This window comes from Cetorhinus maximus, chromosome 21 (genome assembly GCF_964194155.1).
Source record: "Cetorhinus maximus chromosome 21, sCetMax3.hap1.1, whole genome shotgun sequence".
NCBI lineage: Eukaryota > Metazoa > Chordata > Chondrichthyes > Lamniformes > Cetorhinidae > Cetorhinus > Cetorhinus maximus.
The window spans coordinates 95,611,850-95,617,849 of record NC_135899.1 but is presented as its reverse complement, the minus strand read 5'-3'; positions in this window follow the sequence as shown (position 1 = coordinate 95,617,849).

Below are 6,000 nucleotides of genomic sequence, written 5' to 3'. Positions count from 1 at the left end.
AGATAGACCGGGGAGTCTTGAGCTAGGGAGGAGAATCTAAAAATTAGGAAACACTTCTTCACACAAAGGCTGGTAGAAGTTTAGAACTTTCTTCCACAAACATATACATATAAATATTAAATCTGAGATTGATAGACTTTTATTAACCAACGTATTTAAGGGGTATGGGGCAAAGGTGGGTATATGAAGTTAGGTTGCAGATCAGTCACAATCTCATTGAATAGAAGAGCAGACTCAAGGATGTACATGGCCTCCTTCTGTTCCTATGTTCCTATGGCCTGAATTTGTAGGTTGACTTGCGAGTGCAATTGGCAGGATTGCAAGCGGATGTGAACTCTGCTCTCACCTGCGATTGGTAGCCAACAGCAATTACACACTGGCTGGCCAGTTAGCAGCTGGCCAGCGCAAAACTCACTTGGAGAGATGCCCAGTGCTGATAGGGGTGTGCGGGGAGAGTGCAGGTGGCTGAATGCTATCTGCTGCAGGCAGGGGTTTTAAAAGCAGAGGAATGAAGGTACGTGGATGAAGGACAATTCTGGGAGAGAGTAGTGTGGACCTTGAATGTTAAAGTTTCCTTTGAAGATTAAAAGCCAGGAGGAAAGTGTCCAAGTAAGATTGCAATGTCCTCAAGAGCCAGAAGCCATGGAAGGAGGTGTGTAAATGCCCAAAGTCAAGCCTGATGCCTGCCTGCGGGTACTGATCAGTACTGTAAGTGATTGCCAGGAGATACTGCTGCCACGTGTCGGCAAGAGGAGGCCTCCACATCTGACCAAGAAGGCTTGGATCAAGGTGGCAGCACGTCCGCAGCCAGGGGGGTGGTTCAAAGGACTTGGATACAGTGCCGGAAGAGGGTGAATGACTCTTTCCGCTCTGGGAGAGTGAGTAATGAGGCCCAATTTCACCTTAGATGAATGTGTAAGTGTGGGCTTGCATTTGTTGGTGCTTGAGGGTGTAAAGCCACCAGCTAAAGTTGGCATATCTTCCTCAAGGACTGCCTGGGACTAGACAGGATGGCAGGCATGTCTGGAACAGGGAGGTTGTGCAATGTGCTGAGCACTTAAATCAGCGATATTGGGGAGGAGGATAGAATGTGGGGTATTTAGTGGAATGTCTGAGGTGGTGGCTGTGGCTAAGGGCGGTGCAAGGCGTCGAAACAGTTGCTGACTAAGGCCACCAAGAAGCTGCCCAAGAAGCGGAGGAAATCTCACAAGCAGAGCTATTCCGCTTACGTGTACAGGGTGCTGACCCAGATCCACCCTTCCACCAGGATCTCGTCCAAGGCCATAAGTATTATGAATTCCTTTGTTGTCAACATTTTCGAGTACATCGCCTCCGAGGCTTCACACCTCATCCACTACAACAAGCACCACATCATCTTGGCCAGGGAGATACAGAGCGCCGTCTGCCTCATGCTGCCAGGGGAACTGGCCAAACACGCCACCTCCGAAGGCACCAAAGCAGTCACCAAATACGCCAACTCCGTTTAGATTGATCATTCTAAAGATTATATAGAGGAATCATGAAAGCACAATTGCCTTCACAGGGAGAAGAGGAGTCACAATGCCCAGGAGCGAAGTGGAACTGGGTGGGGGAGTACTGAATCTCACGTTGCTAACTCCAGTGGAGGGGGCCATCCTGGAGCTGGCGAGCATGGAGCGAGATCAACTAGTTGCAGAGAGGCAGGAGTCTCAGAAGAGGGTAAGAGTGAAGTGGACACAGATTAGTTTGGGGGAGGGTATGAGAAAATGCTCACCAGAGGGATCATCTTCAAGATCACTTAAAGATCCAGAAGGCCCCCCATTAACGCCCGAGGAGGGTGAATAGCCAGATGCACTTGCGTCACATCCTCACTCTGCACCTTCACCACGTCAGATACTGGCACCTCGGTGGGTATCAGCACTCTGGGACAGATGGTTGAACACACTGGGGAAGGCACGTCACACTCACTAGAGGAGGCAGAGAGTACCCAGGCCTCAGACAATCGGAGGATTGCTGGAGACCAGGACAATGCTGAGCCCGAGGCAGATGATGAGCCTCCGGAGTCATCCATCAGGCAGCAAATGTTGGATGTCCAGTGCGATGTACATCAAAATCTGGCAGAGATTCCTGAGGGTCTGCGTGCCATGGTGTCTGAAATGGAGGAGTCCATGTGGAGCATGAGCACTGCATTAATCTTCAGCTCTGAATGCACAGCTTCCCTCATAGAGAGAGTGGCGACGCTCATGGAACGGCTGCTCCAGGAGCTTGATCAGGGCTTTCTGGGGTTGTGTTCAGACCTGCAAGCCCACAAACTGGCAGTGACCTCAGCAGGTCATTGCCAATGTGAGAGGTGGATGAGGCACCTAGTAACCCTGCTAGCTGCCCATCCATCTATGGTGAGCAGGGAGGCTCAAACCAATGTTGGCAGATGGTGTGCAGATCCATTTGTCTGGGAGCTCCTCTCAGAGTACTTTTGATGATGGCAATAGCTCCTCCACTCCTCTGCCAGTGACTGTCACATCTGAGGAGACCATGGCGACTGTGGAGTGCCCAGCCATGGCGCAGGACTCTCCCGCCCAGTCGGGGCGCTCACAGGCTCCAATGATCAGAGGACGGCTACCAAAATCATCAAGGCCAATAGGGCATCAGAGTCAGCCACCTGCCTCCAAAGCAGCTGCTGGCGATGGGGGACCACCAAGACATAGCACTCGTAAGCGGATCGTTAAATAACTATAATCACAGAATAGCTACCAGGGGTGAAATCTTTCTAATTGTCACTCGTCTCATGTTGTATATAGCAGTCACATATTTCTGTATTAAAATGTAACCTCATACGAAATCCCCTTATTGTGCTAAATGTGACAGTAAGATCGGAGGCCTGTAACTCAGAGCAAGACATCGATTGGGCAGGGTAGTTTATATCAGAAAAAGGCACAAGAGAAGAGGGTGTCAGGAGTGCTTCAAGAGTTTCAAGCAATAAAGTGACTGGATCTTTGCAATGATTTGGAGCCTTGACTTTGGAGGCCTTCTGGAAGCTCCTTTGAATCGAAGCGTCTCTGGTCTCCTTGGCTCCCAAAAGCTGCCTCATTGCTGGGTCACCATCATGATCTTGTGTCTGCGCAGCTTCTTCCTCAGAGTCAATGCTGGAAACTTCCTCAGTGGATTGTGGAAGCACATCGTATTCTTCAGCCTCCATCTGATCTCCCCTTGGGAGAACCACATTGTGCAGGGCACAGCACACGACGAGGGACACACATTTCAGAGACACGACTTCTGTTGTATCTCTCCTCTGCAGCCGTTCTTGGATGCCTAATCGGTGTCATTAGCCACTTTTCAGAGTTATCCCCAGCAGCCAGCCATCCAAGTGCACAGGGGTTAGGAACAGCCTTGGAACTTGGGAGTGACGGAGAATATATGAATCATGGCAACTCCCAGGATATCTGGCACAAACCTGCAGGATCTGCAGTTGGGGATCGCGCTCTAGCTGGACGTTCAGAGAGTGGAGGCCTTTACGATACACAAAAGCCCTTGGCACATCAGCAGGAGCCTTGATGGGCACATGTTGCAACCAATAGTTCCTTGAATCTTTGGGAAGCCTGCAGTAGCAGCAAACCCTCTGGAACACCCTGCCTGGCTATCCTCGTCTGTCTTGAAGTGCATAAAGGTGTTCACCCTTCTGAACAGTGCGTCTGTCACAAGCTTTGTGTACTGTGTGCAGTGGATTGTGATACTCTGCACAGATCACCAACAGAACCCTGGGAGAAACCCAAGGCATTAAAATTGAGGGAAACAGTTACTTTTAGCGCCATTGGCATTGGGTGCCTGCCTACACAGTTGGAAGCTACCGCAGGGCCTGTCATCTCACACACTGAGGTTACAGTCTCCCTTGACAGGTGGATCTTTCTTTGGAATCACACCTTGGTCATCTCAAGGTAGCTGGATCTAACCCTGTAGACTCTTCTGCAGGGTATTGGCGCCTTCTCCTGATCCTTGTCCCTTGCGAGGCTTGCTAGTCTTCAACCCTGTTGTGTTATGGGTTCGTTCGATGTCTCATTGATGAGATCTTGAGACTTGAATGTTTAAACATGAGTCATTTATTGGTAACCCATAACAACGTACAGATCCTAGTTACTCCCATGCAAGGTGCTGCTCCCATGCAGGTTCCTGCTAGTCTATTACCATGTGACTATTTATCATGCCGTGGGTGCTGCTAGTTTCCAGTCCCATGTTAACCCTTGCTCTGCTGAGCACCTTTACATTACAATGCGGGCACAAACAACAAACCTCTTCAGGTTATGTTTCTTGGCCTTGAGGGCAGATTCTATGACAATATCTCCGACCAGTTGGCCTTCTCTCCCTACTTGCCCTCTCCTCCTTATCTGAGGATGTGCCTCCAGCTGAATAAACAATGCCCATTTTCAACCTCCTACTTTGTATTATGATGAGGCCTGTCTGTAAAAGTCTCTACAAGGATTTAAGCCTCTTAACCTGCATAGGAAATGATCAGGCTTCTTCACTAACGAAACAATATTTCCCAGACTTTCAAATAACTTTGGAACTCCTACCTCCTCACTTCTCCATTCCTCCTGAACCTTATATCTCGACCTGGATGTAGAAAGTAAAAAATGTGCTATCCTTGCCTGACGTTTTTCCCGTGTGCCGACTGTAAACAGCACGGGCCTCTCAAAACCGGGCCCTTTAGGGCCCTTTAATTGATGTCAGGCGGGTTTCAGACATTTGGGCACACCCACCTCGCGTGATATCATGATGCAGTGCGATAGCGTTAGGAACCCTCCCAACATCAGCACGCGCTACTTAATGTGACGTCAGGAGTGCCAGGCCTCCACACAGGCGCTGTGAAATTCAGGCCTACGCCTTGCAGAAATAGTTTGTCACCTAATTCGCATGAAAAGCTTTCAGCACGAAATGGAATGTGATTGTTGAAATTAAAAGAGTGCCAAGCTTGGCTCGAAAATTCCAGAGATGCGAATGGTATGTTTCACTGGCTGTCACAGGACATTTGGAACACAAAGAATGAGCTTATACTTTGGCTGTGGAAATTTTTCCCAGATGACTTTATCAGAAATATGCTGCATACCTAATTTTTAAGCCAGCCATTGTGTTCGTTAGAAAGCTCATAGTGTGCTACAACTTTCTGACCAATGTGCAGTTATGTTTAAAATTTATTAATAACATTTTTTTTGAAGATGGGCTTCTGAGGTGCTGTTCGGTGACTGCCCTATCATGTAAAGTACTTCCATTAGGCCCCAGACTACAGGAATCACATCAACTCAAAATAAAATTGATATTAGCAGCACTTCATTAAAACACAGTTCATGTGCTCACTAATACTTAACTGTTTATAAAAAGCTTTAACATTTAGGTCATTTTTTGTTGCTATTTTCATTTACATTCTCCAGTTTGTATCTCTTTCCTCATTTATTTTCTGTTTTGTTGACAGTAATTGTCAAGTTTGAGACTCGCATCCTCACCTCATGATTCCTTCATGGCCTCATTCCTCCCAATCTCTGTTGCCTTCTCCAGCCTGCAAACCTCTCAGAATTCTGCACCCTCTGACTCTGATTTTGTGCACCTTTGACCCTCGCTTCACTTTGGTAGCATGACTTCAGGCCCTATGCTCTGGAACTCCCTCCCTACAACTCTCTGCCAGTCTGCCTCCCTCTCGACCTTGAAGACCCTCCTTCTATGACCAAGCTTCTAGTAACCCTCCCTAATAGCTCCTTTTGCAGTTCAGTATTTATTCTAATGAAGCTTTAGTAAAGCACTTTTAGAGTCTTTTCTACTTTTATGGTGCTATTTAAATACAAGTTACTCTTATGTATTCTGGAGATTTTTGACCTGGATAGTTCTATTGGGAATATTGTTCATAACACAAGTGGTGCCTCCTATCCCTTTGTGATTATTGCTAATAGCTGTCTATATTCTACCATGATACGGAGGTGGAAACTTTGCTTCAGAATCTCAAATGAAGGGCAGTTGTGGTTATGATGTAGTGCTTTT